This window comes from Crocuta crocuta, unplaced genomic scaffold, assembly GCF_008692635.1.
Source record: "Crocuta crocuta isolate KB4526 unplaced genomic scaffold, BGI_CrCroc_1.0 scaffold7, whole genome shotgun sequence".
Lineage (NCBI taxonomy): Eukaryota > Metazoa > Chordata > Mammalia > Carnivora > Hyaenidae > Crocuta > Crocuta crocuta.
Genome location: NW_027531904.1, coordinates 9,533,561 through 9,543,915, shown reverse-complemented (window position 1 = coordinate 9,543,915; position 10,355 = coordinate 9,533,561). Strand labels below are relative to the sequence as shown.

Below are 10,355 nucleotides of genomic sequence, written 5' to 3'. Positions count from 1 at the left end.
GAAACATGGCGTGAGCAGGGGAGGGTCAGAGGAGAGGGAGACACAGAATCCGAAGCAGCTCCAGGCTCTGAGCTGTCAGCACAGAGCCCGACACGGGGCTCGAAACCACGAACCGTGAGATCGTGACCTGAGCTGAAGTCGGATGCTTAACCGACCGAGCCACCCAGACGCCCCTGTATTTCTTTTTTGTTTGTTTGTTTTATTTATGTATTTTGGGGGAAAGAGTGTGAATCAGGGAGGGACAGAAAGAGAGGGTGAAAGAGAATCCCAAGCAGGCTCCGCTTGGTCCGCAAGGAGCTCGGTTCGGGGCTCAAACTCCGGAACCATGAGATCGTGACCTGAGCCAAAACCAAGAGCCGGTGCTTAGCTGCCTGTGTTGTGCCCGAATCGCGAGCCCCCAGAGACCTCCAAGGAGCCGGCACCGATGCAAGAACAAAAGGGTCTTTATCACAAGCTCCAGCAGGGGCTCACCCGTCTCCCTGCACAGCAGCAGCAGCGAGGTGAAGCCCCAAACAGTGGCGAGCAGGGTTTTTATGGGGGAAGGGCGGGGGTGTTACCGTGCACACGCTGTACGTTTTGCATCATTACGTAAGCACCAGTCATAATTGTACAGCACCCATAGTAACAGTTTTGACCATTCAGTATCTGCCAGGCGTCCGTTACGTTTGGCGGGACCCAATCATGACCCTTGAGCGTCTTTTAAAATGACCAGTGATGAGGTGGGCTCAGAGATCTACTGGGGCTCCTGCAAGCGGGGATTGATTGGCAGGCTTGTACAAAGTAAGTACCCGCAGCTCCCAGCCCTGACTGACTCCAAGACCCCAGGAATGTGACACGCTTCTTTTGACGGGCAGATCGGAGGGCGGTCCGAGGGCGGCTTCAGCTGAGGCTTCTGGACCTGGACTCCGTGCAGCCCGGGGTGGTTTCCAACGGAGGACTTAATTTCAGGCTCCTCACCTGCGCCCCCCAGGCGCCCCGAAAATACGTATTTCTAAGACACGGGGCTTGCAACGCAAGGGGGGGCAGAGATAGGCTCATAACGGAGGGAAACGGGGCAAGGGTTTTCCGTGGAAAGGGGAAAGTAAGAGAAAACTAGAAAGGCAGGTAGGCAGAGAGAGGCTTCTAGAAGGGGAACAGCGGCTGCTGATGTGAGGCGGGGGGCCTCCCCGCCTCCCTCTCGCCGTCCGGAGTCGGGTCCTGCCAGGGGACGAAGGCCGGGCGGTCCGCGATGTGGCCCCGGACACCAGCGCCAAGGGCGGGAGGGGCCGGAGGCCGGATTCTGGCTCCGTCACTTCCGGCGCACNTGCCCAGCAGGGGTGGCCGGGGATGGGCCGCCCAGGCCGGCAGGCGTCTCAGACGGGAGGCCAGTCCCGGCAAAGGGCAGACCCCAGGGCGGCTGTGAGGCCGCGAGCTTGGGAACGGGGGCCAGGGCCGTGGGCGCCGCCCGCCTTGCGCCGCATCTTCTGCCCCCACAACCGCGCAGGGAGCCGGGCACTGACGCTCGCCCCGCCGACGCGTGGGGGCAGGGGGCCGAAGGGTTTCCACGAGCCCGCGCCGCGGAGAGGAGCGAGGAAGGCGGAAATCCGGGAGGGCGGGAGCCCCCAAGTCCGAGGGCAGAGCCGCGAGGCCGTGTGGCGGTCCCCGCCGTCTCCCGGCCTCCCCTGCAGCCCACCCGGACCACAGTTCTGTGTCGGATTGTTACACCCACATCGCAGCATCCTCACCGGCCGGAGACCACCGGGGAGACCGAGTCACGCGTGCAGAGGCAAAGGCCGTTTATTCGGGCTCGAGCTCGGGCTCCCAGACCTCACTGGCGCCGTGGGTCCGTGCTGAGAGCCCCGAGCAAGGGCAGAGTGGGGTTTTTATGGGGTTTGAGATGGGGGAGTTACAGAAGTTGTGACATGGGAACAGTGATCCAGTCATAATTATACAACATCACTGACAATGGGTTTGACCATACGCATTGTCTAGAGTATTCGTTACTTCTGGCGGGATCCAATGACAACGTTTAGAGTACCTTTAAATTCAACCAATCACAGAGCGGGCCTAGGGTCTTCTTCCGCGACTAACGGGTTAACTTTAACATTAGGTAACAGGGTCCCATCTATAGTTTCTATCTCCAGGCCTCTCCCTCAGTAACGTGGAGGGTGTGGAGGGTGGTCGCTGGCCTTTCCTGATTGGGTGCTGCAAGGGGGGTTTCTCCTGCCTTGGGCAACGTGTAACTGCCTGATAGTTTCGGGGAAGCTGGAACTTAGGCCTTCTAGTTTTGTTTTTTTTAATTTTTTTTTCTATGTTTTATTTATTTCTGAGAGAGACAGACAGTGTGAGCAGGGGAGAGAGAGAGGGAGTCACAGAATCCGAAACAGGCTCCAGACTCCGAGCTAGCTGTCAGCACAGAGCCCGACGCAGGGCTCGAACCCACGAACTGTGAGATCATGACCTGAGCCGAAGTCGGACGCTTAACCGACTGAGCCACCCAGGCTCCCCTAGGCCTTCTAGTTTAGAGGGGAAACTTAAAGCCTGTCACGGAGTCAGTTTGGTTTAGACGTTTAGACTTGTGTCCTTACAAGATTTCTAACCCGAGAACCCAGTGGTTTTGCGGCTAAACACACCACAAACAAACGTTCCAACCTCCGATCTAGGTGAACAGACCAGAGATTTCCAGAGGCTAGCCCGCGAAGATGGGGGGCATGGCAGCAGGAGCCAGCCACAGTGCTGGCTGAGATGTGTGGGCAGAAGTGCTTCCCCGACCGTGAACACAGCACCAGAACACGGTTTCAGCCAGTGTTTCATGCCGCAGTAGCGGGAGGAAAAAACCTGAAATTGGTTACACTTTCGTGTTAACTCCTTATGGCTTGGCCATTGCTGGGGTGCCTGAGTCACTGAGCGTAGTTCAGCCCCTGGTCCTACACATTGCACTGGTTTGTTATCATTTAAAGTCAAAACTTTAAAAGACAGAGTCAAAATTAAAACCCATTTTAATGAAAAGTCTGAAAATTATTACGTGTCATCTTGATGCTTTAAACTATGTATTTAATGTTTTAGCTCTTATATCAATTATTGGTATGAAATGTTACTTATTTGGCACTTTACTTCAACTCCGTGCACCCGAGCTATATTCTTTAGTCTCCTCGTATTAATTGGAAATGTCCCACCATCTCTGATTCTGTGCGCGGGAGCTGTGCTCTCTAACAATGACAGTATTCAATGCAAAAGCCTCTACTATATTATTGCATAGGGTATAATTTGTGCCCGAAAGCTTTTGTTAATATTTCTACAAACTGCAATTCTTTTATGTGGGTTTCGTCGTTACCACCGATCTCTAAAAACTGAAATGCGTGTCCACATCTCCCTTCCTGTACTAAAGATTTCAGCCTTCAGGGTCACCGTTTCTCAGCCTGTGTGACACAGAGTGGTCCACACACAGCCTCCAGGGGAAGCAGATGGGGAACCACGGGCCTGTGACCCTTGCATTTTCCTTCTGGAGACTCTGTGACCATTTTTAAAAAATTTTTAAGGTTTATTTATTTTTTGAGAGACAGACAGCGTGTGAGTGGGGGAGGGGCAGAGAGAGAGACACACACACTCAGAATCAGAAGCAGCTCCAGGCTCCGAGCTGTGAGCACAGAGCCCGATGTGGGGCTCGAATCATGAACTGTAAGATCATGACCTGAGCGGAAGTTGGACGCTTAACCGACTGAGCCCCCCCCCAGGTGCCCCCATAAATGTTTTGAACCCTCTCAGTTGGGGTTTTTATTCCAGGGGATTCATACAATTAACATGGAAGCCCTAGGCTATGAATCAGCCGCAACAAATGCATGAGGCTATGAAGCATTTCAACTTATCTAAACACGTTAATATGACTGTCGTTCCCTTGAAGGAACCTCAGAGGCCCTGCTGAGTCCTCCTTGTGGAGAGATTATATTCAGGCCACAAGCATTCCTGAGTTTTTGAGATGTGCCGTGCGCCATGCTGGCCCAGGACCCCAACATCCTTGCACCAGAGAACCTGTCGTCCTGAGGTGGGTGAAGAAGGAGGCTTTTGGTTTTGTTTTCTCAAGCTATCCGTGAACCATTAAAAGGAAGAAAAAAATGGGAGCTTCCCGTCCACATTCCTTTGCTGGTGTCCAGGGCTTTGGTGAGCTATTATTTCAAATAACCCTCATATCTTCTTCCCTGGCTCTTGGGGTCAACATATCAGCTGCTAGCGGGCTTCTCGTCCTTCCTTGTCGACTGTCTTCCCTACTTGCCCCCAAGGCTTACGCATCTCTCCGAAGCATCCTTCAGTTCCCCTGCCCTACTGGTTACATCCATCTCTTGACGAAGACCTCAGAGGACTCGATAACTTGTGGTGGTAGAAATAACAAAGAAATGGGAGTCAGGAGTTCTGGAAGTGACCTCCTCTCTCTCTCTCTGGGCCCCCGGGTGTAGAACAGACAACCAAGATAGATGACCTTCCAATCCCTCCAATACCAACAACTTGGATGCTTGTTCCTTCTCAGGCCAAGGAAGTTCCTTTTAGAAGCAGATATAATTATGTTTCCTGAGGATAATTGAAACGGAACATGAGAGGTAGAACATTGGTTTTGAAAACTTGTTCATAACCAAATAAGATTGAGCTACGTATGGAGTTTCTCTACCTGGGATCTAAGGAATGTAGGGGGAAAAGGGACAGATTCTGAAGATTCTCACTGTGGAAGCATCTGGTGGTCAACCAGATGGAATAAATCATATGCGCAGCTCCTATAGAATAAATAACAAAAAAAATTTGATAACTATTAGCGATGAAACACAAATGTAATTTTATAATTTGGCCAGCTGGCTTTTACAGGCTTCTGTCATCATCTTGAGAAGCAGAACATTTTTCAAATCTAAGGCTGAAAAACACAGGCTGAAATTAAATTACGTGTACAATCTGGACAGCATGACTTCCGGGAACTGATGAGGACAGAGAAGTCGTCAGAAAATCTGGTTCTGGTTCTGCTTCTGGTTCCTGATGCATTCGTACCTGGTGAATAATTCCAGGTGAGCCACCCACACTCCTTACGTTCATGCCGGCCCTAATTATAGGGCTTTCGTGGGGATCAACAGAGCCCACGAGAGTGAGAGCATATTGTAAACTGGAGAATGCTGTACTCCCTTAGGGGTTTCTTATTGTCTAAAAATCCTGGCCATTCATGTTTTCTCGCTTAAAAGAGACCTTAATACATGACCTTCCATTGTTCCAGATTTTGAGCTAAGTACTTTATTTTTTTTTAATGTTTCTTTATTTTTGAGAGAGAGAGACACAGAGCACGAGTGGGAAAGGGACAGAGAGAGAGGGAGACACAGAGTCCGAAGCAGCTCCAGGCTCCGAGCTGTCAGCCCAGAGTGTGACATGGGACTCGAACTCACAAACTGCAGGATCCTGACCTGAGCCGAAGTCGGTTGTTCAACCGACTGAGCCACCAGGTGCCCCAAGCTAAGTACTTTAAATACATTTTACTTCTTACAACAGTCCTCCGATCTCCTTTTTGCAGGTGAGGAAACAGAGATCCGGAAAGACAAGGTGACTTGTCCAAGTTCACACTCGGTAGTGACGGTGGAGCCAAGACTCAAACCCAGATCTAGCTGACTCCAGAGCCACTGGAAGTTGTTTTGTCTGTGAAGACACCTTCATAAGATAGCCCACAGTAGCGGAGGCCTCTTTCTCAGCATAAAAGAGGAGGATCCTCGCTTGATCTCCACAAAGTAAAGAAGGCAAGAGCTGTTATTATCTATAAATGGTCCAACTTTCTGGCATCTCCCCAGCCAGCATTTTCTCATCATCTTCTCAAGTCATACAGAAAGTCACCGTTACCTCCACTTGGGCTCGGGGACCATGCATGGTACTCTCGCATGGGTATCACAGGGAGATGGCACTGTTATGGCCTCTTCCGAATGCCCTCCTCACTTCCACTGCGGGTCCGTCAACTGGCTTGGGACCTTCAGATCCTCCATTGTTCCCGCATTAGACGTCTCCCACAAGCATGGTGTTGGGAAGTAGAGAGAGTCAAGGGTGCCCCGACTGAATAAAGAGAAGCCAGGAAAAGCCAAAGGCCAACCCCTCCAGGCTCTCTCCCTAACAGTGACATCCCCAGGCTGTCCCCACATCTCAGGTCCTGGGGAGGATGAGAATTATACTCCCCACCAGTCTTTGCTCTCAGGGCGTGACCATCTAGTACTAGAAGTAAGACAGATACACAATCACTCTTCAAATAATGCAGCCAATTTCTGGGTGAGTAATCCATCTCATTTGTATACAAGTGATTACCTGCTATGAAAGGGGTGGTAAAGTAAACAGAAGATGCGATTTGCTTTATAAACTGATACACAACACCTTGCCTGGGCCGGGAGCTGGTCTGCCTTTCATATTTACCCTGGGTTCAGAATCCAGGGCAAGGATTTGCAGCTGTTCTTGCAGGTCAGAGCATAGTGCGTGTCCGGAACCACGTCCCGTGTATACCACAGAAAGCAGGAAGCCATAGCCGGGGCAAAATCCAGCCTTTTTCGCTTTCGCTGTTGCTAATTCTTTCTCAGGATTCTAGGAGTCCTTCTCGGATCGAGTGGAGAGGAAAAGAGAAAGGTAAGAAATGCTATTCCTAGAATCATAGAGTCTTTCCCTGTTGGAATGTTGGTAGGGGGTATCACACAATGCCTGCTGTCAATTCCCGGTTGACAAATGAGGAAACTGAGGCTGTGGGAGAAGAGGAGGCTTGTCAAGGTCACACAGCTAAAGGTGAGGGCTACAACACCCTGTCTGTTTCAGTTCAAGTGGCCTGAAAGCCAGTTTCTGTCAACCAGAGAGAGAGAGGGAGAAGGGGGGAGGGAGGGAGGGGAGGAAGAGAGGAAGGCAAGATGGGAGGGAGAAGGCAGGGAGAGAGTTCGTACTCGGCCCTATCATTTCACTGATCAGCAGCGGCAAGGGAGCCTCCTAACCAGGAAAGCCCGCGTGAAGATCTGCATGAGCAAAGGAGACGCGGTCACTGTATGAAGGCACTGAGCGTGGGGGCTGCTCGAGGCAGCTCTTCACCTTCCCCAACAGGCCAGTCCTTACTGAAGGTGGGATTGCTGGGCCGCAGAGGCAGTGAGGACGCATATGGCGGTCCCGGAGGCTGGCTATCCTCCCCGTAATCCGGAGGCAAGACATTCAGAAAGACCGTCATGTGCAGACGGAAAAGGCAGACCGACCAGGTGCTTTCCGATCCCACAGAAGGGGACAGAAGACAGAACACGAGCGCTGTGTGTTAGCTGTTCCTTGCTGGGTTTGGTGACGTCTTACAGGAAAGGGTGACACTCAGGAGAGAAATGGCTGATTTAGAAGCACAAACGAAAGAGAACAGGAAGATTTCGGGTATTTGCAACAGTGAGTGGTGAAAAAGCCAAATGCTTTTAGACCCCAACTGGCACAAGATGCTCTGAGCGGCAAAAGCCCAGTGAGCTGTCTCAGGGGACTCGAGTGGCCCCGGCTGCAGTAAGGTGTGCCCTCCTCGAAGGTGGCCTTCCACCGAGGCTGCCGGAATCAGAGCGTGTGGGGGGCGAGGAAACCGGGATGGAAACTGAGGGGAGAGACAGCATTGCTGGCACATAGTGTTCAATGACCATAGAAGGAACCAGAAGTCTTCCAAGTTTTGAAGGGAATTGTAAATTGCTAAAGAAACTCAATTAAAAAGAAAAAGCGGGGCTCATGGATGCCTCCGTCGGTTGAGTGTCCGACTCTTGATTTCAGCTCAAGTCATGATCCCAGGATCAAAAATGAAAAACGAATTTAAGAAAAGAAAGAGTTTTGGGGCGCCTGGGTGGCTTAGTCGCTTAAGCGTCCGACTTTCGCTTAGGTCATGATCTCGCGGTTCGTGGGTTCGAGCCCCGCGTCGGGCTCTGTGCTGACTGCCAGCCCAGAGCCTGGAGCCTGTTTCAGAGTCTGTGACTCCCTCTCTCTCTGACCCTCCCCTGCTCACGCTGTCTCTTTCTCTCTCTCCTAGAAATAAATAAAACATTAAGAAAAAAAAATTTTTTTTAATTTAAAAAATTTTTAAAAAACAGAGTTTTAACTATTCACCGTAAAATGTGCGCTTCTAGGACAAAGGGCAGGAGAGGCTGTAGAGCTCCCAAAGAAGGCAGTCACCTCCACGCTAGCCTCCGGGACTGCCAAGGAAAAGGCTTCCAGAAGGTGCAGCCAGGAGCCATGGCGGGAAGACTCTAGCAGGTTTTCCCAACTGGGCTCCCCTCCAGGGCAGAATTAAGGCCTGAAGCTCCAAGGCGTAGCTTGTAAGTGCTGAATTAAGTTCTTTCCCAGGAATCCGGAGCAGTCGTAGCTGCGTACCAACCTTGGGAGAAGAGGAATCGTCCCTCGAGTCATTTTCTGTATGGCTTTATTCACCCCAGTCGGGAGAGGGTTTCAGGGAGTTCCTTCTGGAAAATCGAGCCCCTGTCTATTGAGGAAACTTTCCCCACGGCCAAGCCAGGAGGCTTCGGGATTCGATCACCGCCAGGGCCCAGAAGCTGCTGTGTAGGAAGTGAGTGCTCCTGAATCACACCGATGGATGTGGACATGAGGGCAACACCTTCTGAGGATAATTTTAAAGGCCCTTAAAAATGCATATCGTTTGGGGCGCCTGGGGGGCTCAGTCGGTTAAGCGTCCGACTTCGGCTCAGGTCATGATCTCATGGTTTGCGGGTTCAACCCCCGCGTCGGGCTCTGTGCTGACAGCTCGGAGCCTGGAGCCTGCTTCGGATTCTGTGTGTGTCTCTCTCTCTGTCCCTCCCCTGCTCATGCTCTGTCTCTCTCTCTCAAAAATAAAATAAAAACATTAAAAAATGCATATCCTTTTTAACCCAGTTCTTCCACTTAAAGGAGATAATTGCAGAGCTGTGCAAAGATGGTCACTGAAACTTTAGTCGTGGAGCAAATTCCTTACTGTCCAGAGGTGGATATGCAAGAAATACCAGTATGACTTTACAACTTTTCAGTCAAAATAAATGTAACAGCATCGCCACCCAGCCGTGCCAGAAAGCTGGGAAAGCAGACCTGGCTGTTGGGGGACACTCGTCTCTTCCCTGGGTCTCCAGTCAGAGGAATCGGGACCCTCACATGGAGTCCAGCCTCGGTGGAAATGGGGGGTTTCTTTTCCCGAGCCGGCCGGGCCTCTTCTGGGCATGCCCCCCGCTTCCTTCCGTGCCTGGCTGGGGGGTAGGTACCCTGGTCCCTTCCCCTGCCCGAGGAGGCCCGCCCTCCACACCCCTTCCCTGCGGCCAGCCTCCCGCACACCCGCCCCCTCCCATTCATCAACCCAAACTCTTCCCCAGACAAAGCCGCTTTGCATAATCCTCTCATACATGGAAATTTATCCAAACAAAAGTGTCTCAGGCCCCTGCCACAAAGGAGCTCAGCCTCTGGCTTCCTTTTGAAAAAGGAGGGAAAGCAGAAGCCGGGAGAAGGGGCACAAAGACCCCTCCTGCCTTCATATTCTACAGAGGAGAAAGAAAATGCCAGATTGTCCTTGCAAACTACTCTGCACCTTTAGGACAGCAAACTACTGATGAGAAACTAACAGTTTGCAGCGTGAGGGTGTTCTGTTCATTCCGTTCGTCCCGGGGAAGGAACGCCATGTGGGGATTTAGACGCTTTAATAACAGGAAAATGTTATTTTAAAAAGTTTTTTTTTTATATTTATTTACTTTTGAGAGAGAGACAGAGACAGAGCATGAGCAGGGGAGGGACAGAGAGAGAGGGAGACACAGAATCCGAAACAGGCTCCAGGCTCCGAGCTGTCAGCACAGAGCCCGACACGGGGCTCGAACCCACAAACTGTGAGATCACGACCTGAGCCGAAGTTGGATGCTTAACTGACTGAGCCACCCGGGGAACCCCAGAAAACAGTTTCTAGTAAATGGTGGGAAGGTTGAAAAGTAGGTGACACAAAAGTGTTTAAATATGTCCCCACTTCTCTAAAGGCCAAGTTCACAAGGTAAGGCCACAATGTACACAGACAGACACGCAAAGGCACAGAGCGTGAGGCCGCAGCGCCAGGTCCCTTTGCGTGTCTGCGTGTCTTCTGTCCTTCGGATCAGGGCACGCCCTGTTTGTGGTGACATGTGGTGTCTGCAAGACAAGTTTAGAACAGAAGCTGTGAGCCCGCCCGCCCCCCACGCCTGGGCTGGGCCCCAGCACCTGCTAAGTCGGCTAAGAGCAGAGCCCAAGTCCTGTGATTTACGACTGTAAACATTCTTCCAGGACCTGAAAGGCATCATTGGCCCTTCTGTACGTCAGCGAGTATTGAGGCCGGGCTTCCTTTGGACCCAGGGGTAGGCTCCCCTCACGTGGAGGACCTGGAGGGG

At 51.6% G+C, this 10,355-nt stretch overlaps 1 long non-coding RNA gene across 1 annotated transcript; it reads left to right on the top strand.

The window, feature by feature from the left end:
* Window positions 1–664: 664 nt before the first annotated feature.
* On the top strand, window positions 665–5,780 carry LOC144240153 (uncharacterized). The gene is made up of 4 exons (XR_013337619.1): window positions 665–780; window positions 3,881–4,021; window positions 4,818–5,024; window positions 5,519–5,780. It is a non-coding gene; the product is annotated as an uncharacterized LOC144240153 (long non-coding RNA).
* Window positions 5,781–10,355: the final 4,575 nt, after the last annotated feature.